The following is a 22,539-nucleotide window of genomic DNA, read 5'->3' on the forward strand; positions in this document are numbered from 1 at the left end:
ATGTGTCACTATAGTTTGAGTTTGCATTTTCCTAATGACTAATAATGCTGAGTGTCTTTTTATGTTTATTGGCCATTTTTATATCTTTTTTGCCAAGTATTTGTCCAAATCTTTTGCTCATTTACTATTGGGTTGTTTGCCTTCTTATCTTTGAACTAGAGGCCTGGTGCACAAAATACATGCATGGGGGTGCAGGTTGTGTGTCCCTCAGCCCAGCCTGCACCCTCTCCAATCTGGGACCCCTTGAGGGACATCCCTCTCACAATCCAGGACTGCTGGCTCCCAACCACTCGCCTGCCTGCCTGCCTGATTGCCCCTAACCGCTTCTGCCTGCCAGCCTGATCACCCCCTAACCACTCCCCTGCCAGCCTGATTGATGCCTAACCACTCCCCTGCCAACCTGATCAACACCTAACTGCTCCCCTGCCGGCACAATTGCCCCTAACTGTCCTCCCCTGCAGGCCTGGTCCCCTCCAACTGCCCTTCCCTGCAGGCCTGGGTCCCCCCCAACTGTCCTCCCCTGAAGGCCTGGTCACCCCCAACTGCCCTCCCCTGCTGACCTTCTTGTGGCGGCCATCTTGTGTCCACATGAGGGCAGCCATCTTTGACCACACAAGGGTGGCCATCTTGTGTGTTGGAGTGATGGTCAATTTGCATATTACTCTTTTATTAGATAGGATGGTAAGAATTCTTTATACATTCTGGGTACAAGTACCTTTTTCATATATATGCATTGAGAATAATTTCTCTCAATCTGTGGCATGCCTTTAATTTCCTTGCATGGTTTCTTTCAAGGAATAGAAGGTTTTAATTTTGATGAAGTCTAATTTATCCTTTAAATTTTTTTATGGTTTGTACTAAGAAATATTGCCTCCTTCAAGGTCACATAGACTGTCTCCTATACTTTCTTCTAAAAGTTTTATAGTTATGGTTTTACATTCAGGTCTATGATCTATTTAAAAATAATCTTTGTATATAAAGAACATGCTGAGATTCATTTTATTTCATAAAATTATAAATTAAATTATATGGAATAAAATTATAATATTCATTATAATTAAATATATATTCAGTTATTTCAATAGCCTTTGTTGAAAATACTATCATTTGACCCACTGGATTACCTTGAAATCTTTACCAAAAAGCAATTGTTTGTGTGTGTGTGTGTGTGTGTGTGTGTGTGTGTGTGTGTGTATTTCTGAACTCTGTTCTAGTCCATTTATCTATATACTAGAGGCCCGGTGCATGAAATTTGTGCACTCGGGGGTGGGGGTGAGGTCCCTAGCCCGGTCTGCACCCTCTCGCAGTCCAGGAGCCCTCGGGGGACATCCTTAGCACTGCTGCAGAGGTAGGAGAGGCTCCCACCACCACCGCTGTGCACACCAGCTATGAGCCCAGCTCAGGGCTTCTGGCTGAGCAGTGCTCCCCCTGTGGGAGTGCTCCTGCATTGAATGTCTGCCCCCTGGTGGTCAGTGCATGTCATAGCGACTAGTTGTTCTGCCGTTAGGTCAATTTGCATATTAGCCTTTTATTATATAGGATTTATTTTATGCTAATATTCATTATCTTAAGGCCTGTAACTTATAGCATCCTGAAAGTATATAGTGTAATTTTTCTAACTTGATTCTTATTTTTAAAAATTGTATTGGTTAGGTCTTCTGCATTTCCATATAAACTTTATAACAATTGTGCCAATATCTGCCAAAAAGAAGGCTATAGGATTTTTTTATTGAGATGTTAAATCAATAGAATAATTTGGAGAATTTTGAAACTTTAATAGTTCTGATTCCTGCAGTTCATGAACATGATATATAGTCTCATTTGTTTAGCTCTTCTTTAATTTTCTTAAGCATTATATGGTAATGTTCTAAGTGAAGATATTAATTATATATTGTTAAATTTAGTGTTAGGCATTTTAAATAATATTTGTTTCTTTTCATTTGATTTTCCAAATATTCATTGCTAGTATTAAAAATACAATAGAGTTTTGCATATTGAACTGGTATCATGCCATCTGTATCAATTCACTTATTAGTCCTAGTAGCTTTTTTGCAGATTTATTAGAAATTTTTACATATACTATCACATCTTTTGCAAACACTAGAAAGTTTTACTTTTTTCTTTGCAATCTATATTCCAGTTATTTTTTTATCTTGCCTGCCGCAACAGCTAGGATCTCCAGAAAAATGTTGAGAAGAGTAGTGAAAGCATATATCCTTACCTGTTCCCAGTCTTAGAAGGAAGACAGCCAGTTCTTCATTATTAATATGATGTTATTTGAAGGTTCTTGAGACTCCCTTTATCAGGTTGAAGACATTTTCTTCTATAGTTTCTCAAGGTTTTTTGTTTTTAATCATTAATGAGTGTTGAATTTTTTAAAGTACTTTTGCTATACCTATGATGTTTTTCCCCTTTATTATTCCTTTAATATGATGAATTGCATTGATTGGTGAATGCTAAGCCATTCTTGCATGTCTGGAATTAGTCTAATATGGTCATAATATTGCTGGATTTGATTTGATAATATTTTGTTAATAATTTTTCTGTCTTTGATCCTGAAAGATATTGGGCTTTAATTTTATTATCTTTTAATATATGTTACCAGGAAAATTCTGGCCTCATAAGATGGCTTGGAAAGTATTCTTTTCTCTTATACTAGTACTAGAGGCTCGGTGCACAAAATTCGTGCACAGGGGGAGGGGGTGTCCCTCAGCCCAGCCTGCACCCTCTCCAATCTGGGACCCCTCGAGGGATGTCCGACTGCCCGTTTAGGCCGGATCCCGGTGGGATCCGGCCTAAACGGGCAGTCGGACATCCCTCTCACAATCCAGGACTGCTGGCTCCAAACTGCTCACCTGCCTGCCTTCCTGATTGCCCCTAACTGCTTCTGCCTGTCAGCCTGATCACCCCCTAACCACTCCCCTGCCAGCCTGATTGATGCCTAACTGATCCCCTGCCAGCCTGTTTGCCCCTAACTGCCCTCCCCTGCAGGCCTGGGTCCCCCCAAACTGCCCTCCCCTGCAACCCTGGTCCCCCCTAACTGCCCTCCCCTGCAGGCCTGGGTCCCTCCCAACTGCCTTTCCCTGCAGGCCTGGTCGCCCCCAACTTCCCTCCTCTGCCAGCTGGGTCACCCCTAACTGCCCTTCCCTGCAGGCCTGGTCATCCCAATTTCCCTCCTCTGCCAGCTTGGTCACCCCTAACTGCCCTCCCCTGCTGGCCTGATCACCCACAACTGCCCTCCCTTGCAGGCCTGGTCCCTCCCAACTGCCCTCCCTGCTGGCCATCTTGTGGTGGCCATCTTGTGTCCACATGGGGGCAGGATCTTTGACCACATGGGGGCAGCCTCTTGCGTGTTAGAGTGATAGTCAGTTTGCATATTACTCTTTTATTAGATAGGATAGAGGCCTGGTGCACGGGTGAGGGCCAGCTGGTTTGCCCTGAAGGGTGTCTTGGATCAGGGTGGGGGTTCCCTTGGGGCATGGGGCAGCCTGGCTGAGGGGCCTGTGGTGGTTTGCAGGCCAGCCACGCCCCCTGGCGACCCAAGCGGAGGCCCTGGTATCTGGGGTTTATTTATCTTCTACAATTGAAACTTTGTAGCCTGGAGCGGAGCCAAGCCTTCTGCTTGCTCTGTGGCGGCAGCCATTTTTGGGGGGATTTATGTATCTTCTATAATTGAAACTTTGTAGCCTTAAGCGGAGGCCTGGGCTGGCCAGGGTGTGCGGAAAGCTTGGCTTCCTCCATCACCAGGGGCAACCCTAGCCTCCTGCTCTCTCCAGCTCCGTGGCTGCTGCCATTTCTGTTTGGTTTTATTTATCTTCTATCATTGAAACTTTGTAGTATTGAGTGGAGGCCTGGGCCGGCAAGGGCAGGCGGAAAGCTTGGCTTCCTCCATTGCCGGGGAAACCCAAGCCTCTCTCCTGCTCTCTGTGGCCGTAGCCATCTTAGTTGGGTTTATTTGCATATTCCCTCCTGATTGGCTGGTGGGCATGGCTTGTGGGCATGGCTTGTGGGTGTAGCAGAGTGATGGTTAATTTGCATATTACTCTTTTATTAGATAGAATTTTCTAGACCCTCTTATGTATGACAGGTATTATTTCTTAAATTTTTGCTTAAATTCACTAGTAATTCTGAGAGTAGAATTTTCTTTGTGGGAAGGCTTTTTCTTACCAATTCAAGTTATTTAAAAGATATAATGTTATTCAGATTTTATTTCTTTTGTATAAATTTTGATTATTTGTGACTTACTTATGTCCCCTTTGTTTACCTCAAATTTTTGTAATGTATTATCATCATTTATGTCTATTTTATCTGATGCACATGTTTAAGAATCTCTCTAGGATATACACTTTGTTTATCCTCTCCTTTGAATCTGTTTTCTTTTACATTCATTTTTGTTCTTATTTTACTTTCTTTGAGTTTATTCCTTTTTTTCTAAATGTATATCTAACTTCTTGAATTTCAACCTACATCCTTTTTCTTTGAAAAGCATTTATTATTATGTTTCCCTCTAAATACCTTTCTTGCCCATCCCTAAAATTTTTATATTTAGTATATTCATTATCATTGAGTTCTAAGTCTATTTTCATCTTCATTATTATTCCTTTTTGACTTAGAGTTACTTAGAACTAGGTATTTTTAAATGTTCAAATGTGTGGGGTTCTGCATTAAAAAATATTTTTTATTGATTTTATACTAGATTGCATTATTGACAGAAAATATGAGTTGTATGACACCCACTCTTTGAAATTTGTTGAGGCTTGTTTTATGGTCTAGCACATAATCAGATTTGTTTGTGTGTTTTAATGTTCTTTATGTTTGTGAGAAGAATACGTGTTTTTTAATCATTGGTCCTGTAAACATGATTCTATATATATTATTAACTTCCAGTTGCTAAATGTGTGATTCAAGTCTTCCATATATTCATTAAACATTTTTTTAAAATATATTTTAATTGATTTCAGAGATGTAGGGAGAGAGATAGAAACATCAACGATGAGAGAGAATCATTGATCAGCTGCCTCCTGCACACCCCACACTGGGGGTGAAACCTGCAACTTAGGCATGTGCCCTGACGTGAAATCAAATGGTGATCTCCTGGTTCATAGGTCAACACTCAATCACTGAGCCACATAGGCCGAGCTATATTCATTAAACTTTTAATCTACACAACTATCAATAATTGAGACCTGTTGACGTCTTCCATTTGAATATTGCACTTGTCCCCTTCTCATATGATTATATTAATTTTGCTTTATATATTTTGAAGGTTTATAAATTTTATAGTATATTTTATCGTTTTTATTGAGTTCTGAATTTTTTGAATTATTAAAACTTCCTGCTGAAATAAACCTTTTATTATTACATTGTGCCTCTTCTTACCTTTAATTATATTTTTGTCTTTTAAAATCTAATTTAATATTGATATTGAAACCTCAGCTTTCTTTTGGCTAGCATTTTCCTGGGATATCTTTTTTCATTCCTTTATTTTTAAGCTTTCTTAGTCCTTATGTTTCAGATGTTTCTCTTATAAACATGCAAATGAATTTTTCATTTTTTTAAATCCTCACCCAAGGATACATTTATATGTTTATTAATTTTTGAGAGAGAGAGGGACGAATGGGAGAGGAAGGGAGAGAGAGGGAAAGAGAGAGAGAGAGAGAGAGAGAGAGAGAGAGAGAGAGAGACCCCAATATTGCCTCCCATACATGCCCAAACGAGGATCAAACCTACAACCTGGGAATGTGCTCTGACTGGGAATGAACCCATAACTTTTTGGTGTACAGGAGGACGCTCCAACCAACTGAGACACTCTGCCAGGGTGGATTTTGCATTTTTATATCTAATAATCTCTTTTAGCTGTTGAGTTCAGTTGATTTATAGATTTTGTTACCTAGACTTATTTCTATCTTTTTGCTTGTGCTTTTTCTCTTTATTGTTCTTTTTTTTTTTTTTTTGGTTCTTTATTCTTTCTTCAGGCAAATTGTCAGTTTGCTTTTTTATATTTTTAAGGTAAAATATGTATAACATACTATCTGCCATTTTGACCATTTTTAAGTGTATGAATGAGTGGCATAATATTGTGTAACCATCACCACTATTTCCAAAACTTTTCATTACCTCAAACAGAAACTCTATAACCATTAAGCAATAACTCCCTCAGTCCTCCCTCCTTCCAGCCCCTGGTAAAAAACCTTAATCTACTTTCTGTCTCTATGAATTTGTCTAATCTTGATATTTCACATAAGTGAAATCAAATAATCTTTGTCCTTTTGTGTCTGACTTCTCACCTAGCATAATATCTTCAAGGTTCACCTGTGTTGTAGCATGTATCAGAACTTCATTTTTTTTTATAGCTGAATAACATTCCATTGTACATATACACCGTATTTTGTTAATCCATTCATCTGTTAGTGGATATTAGGGTTGTTTCCACTACCCAGCTATTTTAAATAATGCAGTGAACAAGGGTGTACAAATACCTGTCCAAGTCACTGCTTTCAATTATTTTGGGTGTATAACTAAGAGTAGAATTATGGATTGTTCTCTGATTTTTTCCTTCTACTGACTGAAGATTACAAACTCTATGTCTTCTCTTTATTATCTTTAAAATAATACCTTGTATTCATAACAACTAAGTCTACAGTTAATACTTTAACTGCTCCAGACAATAAAAAAGCTTAGAAATTTAACTCTGATATCCTCCCTCCTGGCTTACCTACTACATTTATTGTCAAGAATTAAGTTCTGGCCCAGCCGGTGTTACTTAATCGTTAGAGCATCGGCCTGTGCATCATAGGGTTGCAGGGGCGCATATGGGAGGCAACCAATCTCTCTCTCTGTCTCTCTCTCCTTCCCTCCCTTCCACTCTCTCTGAAAAATCAATGGAAAAATAACTTCAGTTGAGGATTAACAACAACAAAAAATAATTAGGTTCTGTCTTCTTTTTAACCCCCAAAAGTATTCATTATCACTATAATAATAATTATTATTGGTTGCTGATATGATACAAATTAAATACAACCACTAAGAGACTAAAGAATGTATAACTTAAAAAACAGGAGAATAAAAAAAATTTTGATTTTTTTAAATGTAAAAGTATGCAAATTTTTTTAAGTTAGATACTAATAAAAATACATAAATGAGAAATGAAAGTTCTCCAAAAAATTTTTTCATACTATTCAGAACAAAAAAAACAACAACAGAGTGGCAAATTTCAGCTCAAGCTTAAAATCTGTGTTGTCTATTATGTCTAACTCTGGTTTGCTCATACCTACATACTGATAGAATATGATATATTATTTACCTCAACTATAGTAATGAGTTTCTGATCTATGTCATCTCAAGGACCCTAAATTCCTTCCCCAATGCGTTATTTGTGGGTTAACAGGCCAATAAGATTCAATCATTGATTTGTTCAGCATACAGTCCTGAGCGTGCGGGAACATGGCAGCACAATTCCAGGCACTGGTGACACCACAATGAATATACAGACAAAACTGAATGCCTTCAGCCTTGAATAGACATTTCTCCAAAGAAGACATACAGATGGCCAATAAACACATGAAAAGTTCCTCAACATCACTAATCATCAGGGAAATGGAAATCAAAACCACAATGAGATACCACCTCACACTCACTAGAATGGCTACTATTTAACACACACACACACACAGACACACACACACACACACACACACACACACACACACACAAAAGGTAACAAACGTTGGCAAGAATGTGGAGAAATTGGAACCCTGTGTGTTGTTGCTAGAAATGTAAAATGGTGTAGCTGCTATGGAGAACTAATTGCTTAAAAAGTTAAAAATATAATCACCATACGCTCTAGCAATGCCACTTTTGGGTACACACTCACAAGAATTGAAATCAGGGTCTCAAAGAGAGATTTGTATACCCGTGTTCATAGCAGCACTGTTCACAATAACTAAACTGTAGAAGCAATGGAAATATCCATAGACAGAGGAACATATAAGCAAAATGTTTTTTAGCCTTCAAAAGGAAAGAAATTCTGACCCATGCTACACCATGGATGAACCTTGAGGACATTATGCCAAGTAAAATAAGCCAGTCACAAAAAGACAAGATAATATGATTCCACTTATATGAGGTAATTAGTGAAGTCAAAAATCATACAGGCAGAAAGCAGAATGGTGGTTGCCAGGCACTGAGATGGGAAAGGGAGAACGGGGAGCAATTATTTAAGGGTGTGGACTTTCCATTTGGGAAGATGAAAGAGTTCAGGAGGTGGATGGTGGTGTTGGTGGCACAACAGTGTGAGTGTACTTAATGCTAATGAACTGTACATGTAAAAATGGTTAAAATGATAACTGTTATGTTATACATATTGGACTACAGTGAAAAAAAATTCCTTCAATGAGTTTACATACAGTGAGAAAGCAAGCAAATGAACAAATAAATAAAACACACTATCTGCCAAATGGCGGAAGTGTTCTGGAGAAAAACAAAACAGAGAAGAAAGGGAATGCCGGGGTGGTTGCAGTGGTCAGGGAAGACTCCACTAAGGAGGTGATGTTTGAGCAAAGACCTGGTGTCACAGAGAACTAGCTGTCCACAAACATTCATGGGTCCCCTTCTTAGAGCAGAACTGTTGCTAACAAGTGACCTCTGAGGCAGGACTACATCTCCCAGCTCCTCTTGTGTGTAGACATAGCCACATAACTACTTGTCACCAGTGGAAGTGGAGATGTGCGTTATCTTACTTCTGAGCCAGGGTTTCATGAATCTGATATGGTTTCTCCACTGTCTCTTTCCATTTCTGCCAAGTGAAGCAGAGCTGTCCAAGAGAAGTGTAATGGAAGCCATGTGTGTTATTTTAATGAACAAAATAAACAGAGGAACAAAACAGGCCCAGAGGCATAGAAGCATGACACAGACTGACGGATCTCAGAGGGAAGGGGGGTTGAGGGGCAAGGCAGAGAATAACCAAAGAACTTATATGCAATATATGCATAATAATCCATGGACAGACAATAGTGCAGTGAAGGCCTGGGGTGGGATGGGAACCAGGCAAAGCAGATCAATAGGGGGAAATGGGGGTCATCTGTAATATCCTCAGCAAATAAAGATAAATAAATGTAAAAATAAATAAATTTTCTAGTAGCCACAAGATTATAATAAAATTAAGTATAATATTATTAATATAAGTATAATATTATCCTATATAATAAAAGCCTAATATGCTAAGTGTCTGGTCGTCCATTCAACCAATCAAAGGGTAATATGCTAATGATATGCTAAGGCTGCTCAACCACTTGCTATGACGTGCACTGACCACCAGGGGTCAGACACTCTGACCAGTAGGTTAGCTTGCTGCTGGGGTCCAGCTGATTGAGACTGAGCGAGATGGGCCAGACATACCATGGAGCCCTCTCACAGTCCCTCTCTGGCTGGCCAACCTCCTGTGTCCATCCCTGGTCTTGATCGTGCACCGGTGGGGTCCCTCAGCCTGGCCTGCGTCCTCTCGCAATCCAGGACCCCTCTGGGGATGTCAGAGAGCCGGTTTCGGCCTGATCCTGCAGGCCAGGCTGAGGGACCCCACTGGTGCATGAATTCACATACTGGGCCTCTAGTTATTAATATAATTGTCAATTATTAATATAAGTAAAAGATGAGTAAACTTCATTTTAATAAATGCAATTTTGAACCCAATATTTCCAAAAATTATTTCAACGTGTATTCAATAGAAAAAATATTTGATACTTTATACTTTTTTTTTCAAAATCCAGCATACATTTTACACTTATAGTACAGTTTCAAGTTCTATTACCCACCTTTCCAGTATTCAGAAGCCACATGAGGCACCATTGGACAGCACAGGTAGAGCCACAAGATAAAAAAGGGTGGGACCCTGAATCTCCATACTGAAGGCAGCCATCCATTAAACAGGCACACCCATATGTTATTATTATATGAGAGAAAAATAAAAATTTTTGTGTCAATCTTCCAAAATGGAGGTCCATTTGTTACAGAAACTGATTCCTTGAAATGCTGTATTAAAAACAAAGAACAGCAATGTACAGCCTTATCTTAGCAATCAGGTAACAGATAGCACAAAAGAGACATTAGAAGCTGCAAATCAGAGACCTGTGATATGTAATGGTAAAGCTGTGCATGCCTGTAAGACAGAACGAGAACCTAGTGATCCTGTAGCATCAGAGTAAGTAGTTCAAAGGATCCAGAATGTCTATAGATGCTATGTTAGTTTACTAGGGCTGTCGTAACAAAATGCCACAGACTGGGTGGCTTATACAGCAGCAATTTATTTTCTCACAGTTCTAGAGGCTGATGTCCAAGATCAAGGAGCCAACAGGGTTGGTGTCTGGTGAGACCTCTCTCCTTGGCTTTCAGAGAGCTTCTTGCTCTGTCCTCACATAGCCTGTTCTCTGTTTATGTACCGTGGGTATCTCTTCCTCTCTTTATAAGGACACCAGTCCTACTGGATTCGGGTCCCACCATTATTACCTTATTTAACCTTAATTACTTCCATAAAGGGCCTATTTCCAAATATAGCCACATTGTGGGTTAGGGTTTCCACATATGAATTTTGGATGACACAATCCAGTTCATAAAATATACAGAAAGCTCCTCTCTGCACTGAACAAAGATGATAAAGAAATGTGTTCAGGAAAGAACCAGCTGGTTTGCAAGCAGAAATAAAAGATGATAAAGAGAATCTAGAAATCAAGGTTTGCAGGTTTGGAAGCTGACTGTTTCTAGGCAGCTAGCAGTAGGAGATCAGACCTGAAATGCTCTGAGCAAATGCACCCATTAAGTTGTTTTGGTTAAGAGCAGAGATGTGCAAGGCTGAAACACAGATCATGGTAACTTGGTCTCTCACCACCAACTCTACTGCTTGAAGGACCCTCAGGTTAGCCCCATCAAAGAGAGGGATGTATAAGGGCAAGAAGGGAAAGAAATAGAGTCAACCTAAAAATCGTTTCTAGGAAAGAACTTTTGATATGGTTACTGGCATGTGGAACTAACTATAAATCGAGGGAATAATGTTCCCAAAGAATAGTGATCTAGGCCTTAAAGAGCCTGTGACTGTAAAATATCTTCTCAGGGACCTCAAATATCCACCAGCAGGAAGCAGGCTGTGAAAGCTGTGCAAGCTCCAAGGAAGTCATATTCTTTACTGCTGATGTCAGATATTGCCAGGAAGGATCAATGGACACAGTACATCCCAGAGGGCAGAGCCAAGGACCACAGAAACAGTGAATAAGCACCTCCTGTCCACTGAGCAGGACCACAGTCTAATGAAGGAATCTGCCCCACCTCCAGAGACCAGCTTTCCTAACACCTGCCCTGTTGGATCCCTCATTGCTGTGGACCAGTCACAGCATGGATCTCCCAGTCTACGCTTTTCTAAATGTGAGTTTCTACTGTGGCTATCCTGTTTTTGGTCCATACTTTTATGAGTATTTTTGGAGAGAAGTGGGCAGACAGATTTTGTTTGAATTCCTACGTCTCTGAAACAAAGGAACCCATTACCCAGAGTACATAGACTTCATCCTGGATGTGGCACCTGGGTGGAACTTTGGTGGCCAGAGGGTAGTCTGTGTCAGAAATGGTGAGCTGTCCCATGAATTCTTACTCCCTGTCCAAAGTTAGATTCTTGCTGGGATGTATGTGCTCCAGAGCCAGTGATTATGACCATAGCCACTTTAAATCCAGTGTGGCCATGTGACTAGCTGTTTTCTCAAAAGAATGTGAGAAGTGATGTACACCATGCATCCACAGTCTGTTTCTCCTTCCATTAGCTAGAAGCAGAGGACTCAGAGGCCTGTCTAAAGAGATTGCAGAGCCATAAATGGAAGGAGCCTGGGCCCAACAGTTGCCACACACAGGAAAGCCACCTGCCATCCAGGAGCACCATTATCAGACTGTTACATGAGCAGAGATAAATTTTTGTTTGGTTAAGGTGCTGCAAATTTAAGGTTTCTTTGCTGTGGACACTAACATTACCCTAATTAATATGCTCCTGGAAGAAATGAAGGAGAGAGCTATACAGCTCTCTGGACAAAAAGCATTCTAGGCAGAGGAAAGAGTAAATGAATGACTCTCTGGCAGGAGAATAAGTGTGTCCAAAGATAAGCAGGGAGCCTAGCATGGCTGAAGCAAATGAGTGGGAAAGTTGAAGGTGACAAAAAGAGGCGGGATCTGAACACCTTGTAGAACACTGTAAGGACTTTGGCTTTTACTTTGAATGGACTGGGAAGACACTGGAGTATTGGGAGAAGGAGCACATGATCTGACATAATTTGGCTCACTGTAGCTGGTACTTAAGAACAAATTACAGAGGGTCAACAAAAAGAAAGACCAATTTAGACATTATTAAAACAATCCACAGAAGAGGTGAAAGTGGCTTGGAATCAGGAGGTTGTGGTAGAGGTGGTGAGCAGTGTTTGGAGTCTGGACATACCTTTAAGGTAGTGCCAAAGTTCCTTGTCTGAAATGCAGGCATATATAATATTCATGCTCTGGGTGGCTCAAGTCATGGATCTGTATGTGCATCGAGAGCAGAAATTGGCTTTTAAAGTGCTTGGTGTCCTCTGTAGTGAAAAGGACTCTGCCAATGCATAATAGTATTATTCTTTCATTACAGGTATTAATAATTAATGTGCAAAAAGTGAATGAAACTAACCTAAAGTCTTATAAGCACTTTCTGAATTACTCAGCCCATAAGAACTTTACATTGAGGTTTAATGCTATTAAAATATATTCATACTCAGTGCCATCTTTATTATCAACCATGAGATTGCTGTTGGCCTAAGAGACAGGATTGCACTGCGTTCTTTCAAACTTTGATTGCTCAAAAAAAACAAAAACAAAACAAACAAACAAAAAACAATAATTAGCCTACCATTTTTAACAGGAAAACTATCAAGATGTCAGTTTTACAGCTGTGAAATTTGGTGTAGCTGGCCTCACAGACTATACAGAGGTTTCTTTCTCTTAATTTCTAGTTGCATGTTTAACAAGAGAATCATTAGAAAATAATGAGAGTGAAATTATTTTCTTACTATTGAAAAATTAGCCCTATAGTTGAAACATGGGGTATCCCCCCCAGCAATACTGTCTGCTTTCCTCCCTTTATCATATGTTTCCAGTTATGTTTCAGCTGAGTTTGTAATTTTTTTACTCCTTTAGCAGAGTCGCTGTATAAAAGGTAAATCATTTACATAACTGTACTGTTCTTCAACTAACAACTTTGCTTGGTTCATGTTGATACTGACTAAAGTGGATTCTTTTTGAAAATTTTAATTATTAAATAAAAATCACAAGATTACAAAAAGTTTAAGAAAAGAGCAAGTACAAATTACCCTAAGCAGATGCTCTAGCATTATGCCACTGTAATTGCAAACATCAATAAAATACTTAACAACCATGAGACAAGTAAAGAAATCAGCAAAACTAAAACACAACTTTCCAGAGTAAATTTTAGCAAGCTTAAGAAAATAGCAGAAGTGGCTGCATGGGAACATAATCAAGTAATAAGAAATCCAGTAAAACTGGGTATCAAACACAGGAAGAAGGAGTCAAAAGGATAAGGTAGAATTTAACTTCATCAGCTAAAAAAAAGAAAGGAATTCAACACACACACGATATTAGACCAGTTTACCAAATAGTTGTAGACCTGAGAGAAGAGAAATAAATGCAACAAAATATTAGATATTTTGCAAAAAAAAAAAAAAAAAAAGAAAAAAGAAAACCACATAAAAGGAAGATATTCATACTTTACTTCCTTAAACTACATAAAATATAAGATAAAATAAAGGAAGCTCTGCTTTCATGGATAAGAACCTACAATTTTTAAAAATAACCTTAAACATAATTTTTGGCACTCCTTTGGCCAAAACATTTTTGATGGAACTTTTACAACAGACATCTGAAGATGAGAAGACGAAAACTTAAAGTATGCCAACAAAATGTAGGCCAAAAGAATATGTGAAAAAGAAAACTTAACACATGTCAATAAAATGTTGAGCAAAAGAATACATTCTGCCTGGCCAGGGTGGCTCAGTGGTTGAGCATCAACCTATGAACGAGGAGGTCACAGTTTGATTCCTGGTCAGGGCACATGCCCGGGTTGCAGGCTCAATCTTCAGTAAGGGGCGTGCAGGAGGCAGCCTATCAGTGATTCTCTCTCATCATTGATGTTTCTATCTCTCTCTCCTTCTCCCTTCCTCTCTGAAATCAATAAAATATATATTTTTAAAAAGAATACATTCTAATTTGTAGGGCCTTGTGGGTCTCTGTGCTAGATGGTATCATTCTTTATATATGTGTATGACTGAATAAAAGAACAAAACAAGTCTATGTTCTACCATCTTGGAAGTGATAGGTATGTTCTATTTAGATATTTCATTCACTGTAGATTTTATTCACATCTATTCAATCTTTGACAACAATAATAATCCAGGAATCCCAAGCAATACTCCAAGTTGGTCACACAAGCCTCAATTTTTCCACACTCCTTTCTGAATATTTCTCCTTTTATCAGGAGACACTACCCCTTCCTACCCCATTAGAAATGTAGCGTGACCCCCATTCAAGCCTTCCTCCTGGAGGAATAACTGTCTCCAATCTTACCTGATTGTGCTCACATCTGCCCCAACTAAGCCTGCCCTGAATTCTCTCTTCCCAGGCCTTGTGGCTTTGATGTCCCATTCTCTACAGCCACACTGATAAACTCATCTGAGTGTAGTGAGGCCATTAGTGAATGCCCAAGAAGTGACCATCTTAAGGAGTAGAGAGTAGCATCATGGGAAATTCATCCAAAGAGACTAAAATTTGGTCCAATTACAATGTCTCAGCCACCGGGGGAGAGGAGGAATTATGAGTGTCTGCTCCCCAGACTTGGCCCCCAGTTCAGGCCCCATGACCGAACGCTCAGGAAAAGGGATACGAAGTGAAAAATAATCACCAACAGAATGAGAATGTTCTCTGGCTCCCTATTTCAGCACAGAGAGGCACTGGCCTGATACGACTTTGTTGGGGGGGTGGGAGGAGCACAAGAGGGGGCCCAGGCCATCTCCCGTACTCCGTGGCAGCAGCACTTTGCAGAACCATTAGCAGCAGAAACACCAGTCCTAGAGGCACCCAAGATCCAGTCTGGCTTTACTTGATGGCAGCAGCAGTAGCTAGCACTTTTGAGGGAGGGCACAGTGGCATCTCAGAGCACCCCTGACCTTCTGAGTGCCAACAGCTTTGTTGACAGGATGTAGCCATACTACATGGAGATGCCTGATGTCATGCATCACTGGTAAGAACAAAAAGAAGCCAGCATATGGCAATGGAGGCCTTGAATGTCCGGGAAAATTGGAAGGATTTGACAGTATGTGTGGCTGGGGTTGCCTGGAATTCACTGGAGAGGCAGAGATGTCTTTGAACAAGACTAGAAAGTCCAGTATGCTACACAAGGTATTACAGAGAAGCAATGCTTTATACTTAAAAGTTAAGTCCATTTTCACCACCAGGTATGGTCTAAGGAAAGATGTCTTAATGTTACATGGGTGATACTGGTTAAATGATTACTCTTTCCAGGAACCATGAAGATTTTAACAGGGACTTCTTGTAGACAATACCTTAATCTTTGTACATGAACATTTTCCTGATTGTTTAGTCAATATCTGGGCTAATATCTCTGTCTGGACTCAATACTCCATTTCTCTAGCTTTCCCAAGATGGGAGGCTCTGCACAGGCAAGGTAACTTAAGTTGTTAGTCCCTGAGCCCCTAACCCCAAACTCCTCTTTCCACTGCACAATGAAAATATTTTCATTTCATGATAATACAAAGTATCCTATATAATAAAAGGCTAATATGCAAATCAACCGAATGGCAGAACAACTGGTCGCTATGACGCGCACTGACCACCAGGGGCAGACGCTCAACACAGGAGCTGCCCCCTAGTGGTCAGTGTGCTCCCACAGGGGGAGCACCGCTCAGCCAGAAGCTGGGCTCTCTGCTGGCGAGTGCAGCGACGACGGTGGCGGGAGCCTCTCCTGCCTCTGTGGCAGCACTAAGGATGTCCCACTGCCGGCTTAGGCCTGCTTCCCATGGGGAGTGGGCCTAAGCCATCAGTCAGATATTCCCTGAGGGCTCCCGGACTGAGAGAGGGCACAGGTCGGGCTGAGGGACCCCCCACTCCGAGTATGCAAATTTTGTGCACCAGGCTTCTAGTTATCATGAATAAATGCTATTAAAATAATACTATTAGGTAGATATAAAAAGTTACATTTAGGCATTTAGAAAGCTTAGAGAAATGAACGTGACAGAGGTTAGTCTTTGGCCTGATATTTTTTAATCATTCTCATTATTTATGTATGTATGTGTGCATACATGCATATACATATGTAATATAATGAATACAGATGTGTTTAGTTTCACCTAATATAAAATTTAAAAAGTGATTTCATTTTCAAGTGAAAAAGTCAGCAATATTCTTACATATCCACACTGAGTGATTAGGAGTCAGAAGCAAACAGTCTTAAGAGGGTATCTTCAGTATCCAATGAGCATTTAGAATGACAGAATTGACAGGTTCTTCAGAAGTCTTCCAATCAGCCTACTACCAGCTGTAAGAGAAAGCTGAAGCCTAGGTGAGCCAAACCTTTTGTTCCAGCAAGTTCATAGCCAAGCTTAGTCTATAACTATGTCTCCCTACTCCTCAAGTTAATTCCTTCCCTTCTGGGTTAGAAGATTAAGGAGAAGCTTGTCCCCATTTTCTCCAGAATATGTTTCAGGATAGTGGTCAATCCTCCTTTTTATTGTCCCAACCATTGTGGTCCCTCCAAAAAACCAGGCCCAAACCTGCAGCATAAAAATGGCACCATATAATGGGCTATCCCAGGACACATTATCCTATTGTTCCAAGAAACACCCAACCCAGCTCAAAATCGGTCCTATCTGTTGTGGTCTGGAATGTTTATTACAATACAATCCCCTTCTGCATTCTTACCTTCAGTATGCACACACAAGAACACACATGCACACCAAATACGCTATGCTTTCTTTTAGTGAGCATGCTAATGTCATGCTCCCTAAGGAAAATGACCTTGCGCCATAGTGCTAAAAATGAAAATGTGTCTGTAAAGATAAAGAATGAATTCCCTCTGTTCCCTGTGGGACATGCAATCACAGCTTAAGCACCTCCCTTTGAACTGCTGGACATCTGGATGTGATTTGCAATGGGAGCCATGGCTGCCCTTTGGAATTTATCTGTTGTTGTTGTTGCTAAGGCCATGAGCAGGAAATATTCATGGGCTTATTCTCCATCTGACATTACTTGGTATCAGACAAGAATAAATTTTATGCTTTCTAAAAAATAAAAATAAATAAAAAACCTCTCATAGACACAGACTACAGTATGGTGATTACCAGAGGAATGGAGGGTGGGGACAGGTAGAAGAGGGTTAAGGGGGGATAGATGGTAATGAAGGAGACAAGACTTTGGATGGTGAATACATAATATAACTTACAGATGATATATCATAGAATTGTACACCTGAAACCTATATAATTTATTAGCCAATGTCACCACAATAAATTCAATAAAAAATAATATAGGAGCAAAATTTTTTAAAAGTTCTTAAAAAGAAAAAAATTAATTTCTGACTTCTCTGAACTTATTAGCAGTTAGAGAGGCAAATGTGTCATATTCCCAGACTCATGACTGGCTGAAAACAAAGTTCATTTTAAATGGCAGCCCTCAGGTTAAGAACTGCTAAACTGATCCACTCAAGGAGACTTGAGAATTGCCAGGATGTGAAGCAAAAGTCCCTCTGTCACCCACGTGGTGAAAACTCAGTTTCTAATTCCCTTCTGTGGTTGCACTTTTGTGAACAGATGATACATCAAGATGATTGTGCTTGCAGTAGTGGGAGAAAAATATCGAAGAAAGCTTATCCATTAACTGGACAACTCAGACTGTCTGACATGAATTATATTTCACTACAGTGCAATTCTTTCTATAAAGTGAGATAAATCTTGGGATTTGGAACCCCAAAAGGGTAAAAGGCTATTTGCAAGTTTGAGAAGCTGTGGAGGAAGCCTTTTGCACAGAGGAATGCAGACATCATTGACACATATTCTCCTGAGCACAACCTTTGTTGCTCATCCTTCTGATATACCTCCATCACATGCCCTGCTCATATTTCTCATTGACAACCTCAAGTCCTTCCAAAAACCGGTGACATCTCCACACATCAGCAAGACTCAGCCCTCTGAAACCTCTACACCTGCCCAATTCTTCCCGTTCTCATTGATGGGACCTGAGAATCCCATTCTAAAACCACTGAGTCAGAAGCATCCAAAGGAATTGATGAATAGGCATACAACTGGCATGATGCTAATGAACAAGACACTAAGCATTGAAAAAATGCTTCAAACCCAAATCCAAGTCCAGATCAAGTAAACTCAAAATATATGGGTGTAGGGTGCAGATATTGGTATTTTAAAAAAAATCTTCCCAGGTGATTCTAAAGTCTAGACAGGACCCAGACCCAGGGCGCTAGCACAATACAGGGCCATGGGGACTGCTGCCATATAGATAATACCATACTGTGCCCAAGTTAATGACCTTTCAAGCAGACTGTCCAGGTAGAACTGAAATACAATTAAATTAGCATGAAACCTGGTTTGGCTGTTTTAAAATTAGCCCCAAATTCTTCAACACTTCTCCCACTGAGAGGTAGGATGTATGTCCTCTCCTTATTCTTCCTAAATATGGGTGGATCCTTGACTGCTTCATCCATAAAAATACAGAACTGATTTGTAGTCTTAGTTCTGAGGCTACATGGCAAAAGGCAATGTAATTTCCCCTCATGGGCTGGACTCTCTTGGAGCCCTGAGGCACGATGCTGGAAGGAAGATCAGGCCACACGGAGAAGCACATGCAGGAACTGATGCCCCACCAGAGTTCCCAGCCACCACCAGTGTCAATTGAATAACTGAGACATTGACGGATTATTTACAAATTCCGGGACTTGAAAGCATCAATATAAATAAGAGTGCTGGAGTAATGTCTCTGAATTTGCCCATAAAACATTCATTTTCCAATTTTCCTCCCAATCTAAGATCAATCTTACTTTAAACAATCAATGGCATTACAAGTGCCTGAGGCTACATATTGAATTTTTCTTGTTTTGAACAGTGGCTACGTTTGAATTGAAATAGAAAAAAAAAAATACTCTGAAAATGCTAGGAAAAGATCTGTAACAAAAATGACCTCAAAGAAACAATCACTATTATTTTGAAATATCAGAAAAATGAATACATTTTTAATAATTTTAATATGAGTCTAGAAGGCTACATGGTGATCCTAAAAAAAAGGTATATTCACATCCTAATCCCTAGAACCTGTGAATGTCACCTTATTTGGAAAAAAGATCTTTGCAAATATAATTAAGGAATATGAGATAAAATTATGCTGGATTATATAGGTAGAACCTAAATTCAATAATAAGTGTCTGTATAAGAGACACAGGAGAGATTTAACAGACAGAAGGAGATGAGGCAATGTGACCACTGATGTAGAGAGCTCAGGTATGAGTGAGGCAGCCAGAAGTCAAGAATTCCTTACAGCCCTGGCTGATGTGCTCAGTGGTTAAAGCATCAGCTGTGGACCAAAGGGTTCCTGGTTCAATGAGTTTGATTCATGCACATACCTGGGTTGCAGGTTCCATTCCCTAGCCTAGTCAGGGCACATGCAGGAGGCAATCAATCAATGTGATGCGTGTCTCTCTTACATCAGTGTTTCCCTTTCTCTCACTCCCTCCCCTCCTCCCTTTCACTCTCTCTGAAAATCAATGGGAAAAATATCCTTGGGTGAGGATTACAAAAAGGAAGGAAGGAAGGGAGGGAGGGAGGGAGGGAGGGAGGGAGGGAGGGAGGGAGGGAGGGAGGGAGGGAGGAAGGAAGGAAGGAAGGAAGGAAGGAAGGAAGGAAGGAAGGAAGGAAGGAAGGAAGGAAGGAAGGAAGGATTGCTTACTTACAGATCTTGGCCAGGTAGCTCAGTTGGTTAGAGAATCGTTGTCCCCATACACGAAGGTTGAGGGTTTGGTCCCTGGTCAGGGCACATACAAGAATCAACCAATGAATGCATCAATAAGTAGAACAACAAAATCGATGCTTCTCTCTCTCAAGTCAATCAATAAAATTAAAAATTAAAATAAAAAATAAAGAATTGCTTACAGGTACCAGAAGCTGAAAGAGGTAAAGAACAGATTTTCCTCTAACACCCCAGGAGTGTGGGGCTTGCTTTTGGACTTCTGGCCTCCAGGAACTGTGAGAGAATAAATCTCTGTTGTTCTAAACCAGTGGTCGGCAAACTGCGGCTCGCGAGCCACATGCCATGCCGCTCACGAGCCGCGGTTTTCCGCTCTGTTGACTAATGAGTTTGCCGACCACTGACCTAGACTCTCAATTCCAATAATTACAGGTTGTTGTTGTTCCTTGTGATTAAGCCCCTAATCTAAACCAACCAGTTTGTGGTGATTTGTTATAGCAGCCACAGTAAATTAATACAGTTTGGAAAACAACAACACATTTCCTCATCTAAATTTTATTTCCATGTAAGTGCAAATTTTAATAAATTGCATTTTTATTCTTTACACTTCTCTCCTTATGCTTCTACCTACAAGACAGATTTCAGTTCAAAATATCACCTCTAATATAAAAATGTCAAATTTTTGTTACCAATGTTTTCTTTATGTCTAAGGTTTCCATACTTGTCTTTTGAACACATGACTTAGCTGTGATTTTTAGCAATCTAAACAGAGTACAAAGTGAACTAGGCTGAGCATTCTGAATTCTACAGACAGTATTTTAGAAATATATATATATTAGGGAGGTGAAGGATGGGAAGTGGAGCACTTGGTACAGAAAAGATTAAAAGGAGAAAGATATCCCTGCTATAAAGTATATGGTTTGTAAGGAAATGTCTGCAGACATGCTTTACTGAAGGCTGTCTCAAATTCCAGCAGCAGGATACCCTGCTGAATGACTTACCGGCACTCTTCAAGATTCTCAAGGTCATCAAAAATGAGGAAAGTACCGTATGACAAATTGTCACAGGCAGAGGAGCCTAAGGAGACATGAAGGCTAAATGTAATGTGGTGTATCTTGCGGGGAGGGAAAGAGGGGGAGGACATTAGGTAACAATTAAATCTTAATAAGGTAATGACTTTAGTTAAGAATAATATATCAATGTTGGTTCGTTGTTTTTAACTAAAGTACTACACAAATATAAAATGTTAATAAATTGGTGAAACTCTATCCTATCTTCTCAATTTTTCTGTAAATTTAAACAATAACGTCTATTAAAATGCACATGTACACACACACAAGACTGTCTCTATCAATATTCATATTTTAAATAAGAAACTAAAGTTGAAGGAAGTGAGATATTTAATACAATGTTGAGGAAGTTTTCTCGACTGTTTCCCAGAACGCTAGTCCTTAGTGCAAGGAATTATTTAATAAAGCCTTTTTTCCCTCTAATTATTGGCGACGTTCTGAAATGGGAACACCACCAAGAAACTTTTCGGGACTTGCAAGAAAAGAAAAAAAAAAAAGAGAGAGAGAGAGAGAGAGAGAGAAACAGGAAAAAACAGCTGGCTGGGCTTGCAGTCTCGTTTCCAAGGCTAACTGGCATGCCATCTGCTCGCAGAGGAGCAGTAACCATGGCTCACAGGTCACACCAGCTTTCGGTGTTAGCAAGTTTGCCCCAACAAGCCTGGGCAACTTGGCTCCTGCGCAGGTTGCTGGGGGAGGGGGTGGCGGCCGCAGCATCCAGAGCGTGTATGTCGTTTCTCCCACCTCCATCTGCTTCCCCCTCCGCTGGCTGTGCCCGCGCTCTCCCCGCGCCGCCAGCCTGGAGGACTTGAGCGGGTCTTCTGAACCCAACAAAAGAGCCCCTCCTCCCGCCGCCCCGCCCGCCCCCACCTTGGCTTCCCGCGGCCGCTCGGCCCGCGTCCACAGCAGGAATCGGCTCCCCAAAGCCAGGTTTCCAGGTACCCGGAAGGGGGAGGGGGCCGAGGCCGCAACAATTGGGCGGGTGCGGGCGCAACGCGCGGCCCGGAGCGCCAAGGCTCCGAGGGGCGGCGAGCCCGGCCGTGCGGCAGCGTGATTGGCCGGGGCCGCTCCGCCGGCCGCCGCTGATTGGTGGATTCTCAAATTCGGTCTCAAGGCGCCAGAGGAGGTGTTTTAGCGGGGACCCGGACCCTGGGCTGCAGTCGCGGTCCGCGAGTCGGGACGCTGGCGCTGTCCGGACGCCGCGGAGTCCCCGCCAGCGAAGGGCGTTCGGAGCGGGGGTCTGCGCGTTTCGCTTTCCCCGCCCGATGTTGCCACCCGGCTGCTGATCGCATCGCCATCCGTGATCCCACGCGGGTGTGAGGCCGTAGAGGTCCCGGTAGAGTCTGGAAACCTCCTTCGCAAAGCGGGAGTAGTAAGTAGGGCTGGCGGGAATTGGGGGGAGAGGGAGCCCTCCCGCCTCGGC

This window comes from Plecotus auritus, assembly GCF_963455305.1.
Source record: "Plecotus auritus genome assembly, chromosome: 3".
Taxonomy (NCBI): Eukaryota; Metazoa; Chordata; class Mammalia; order Chiroptera; family Vespertilionidae; genus Plecotus; species Plecotus auritus.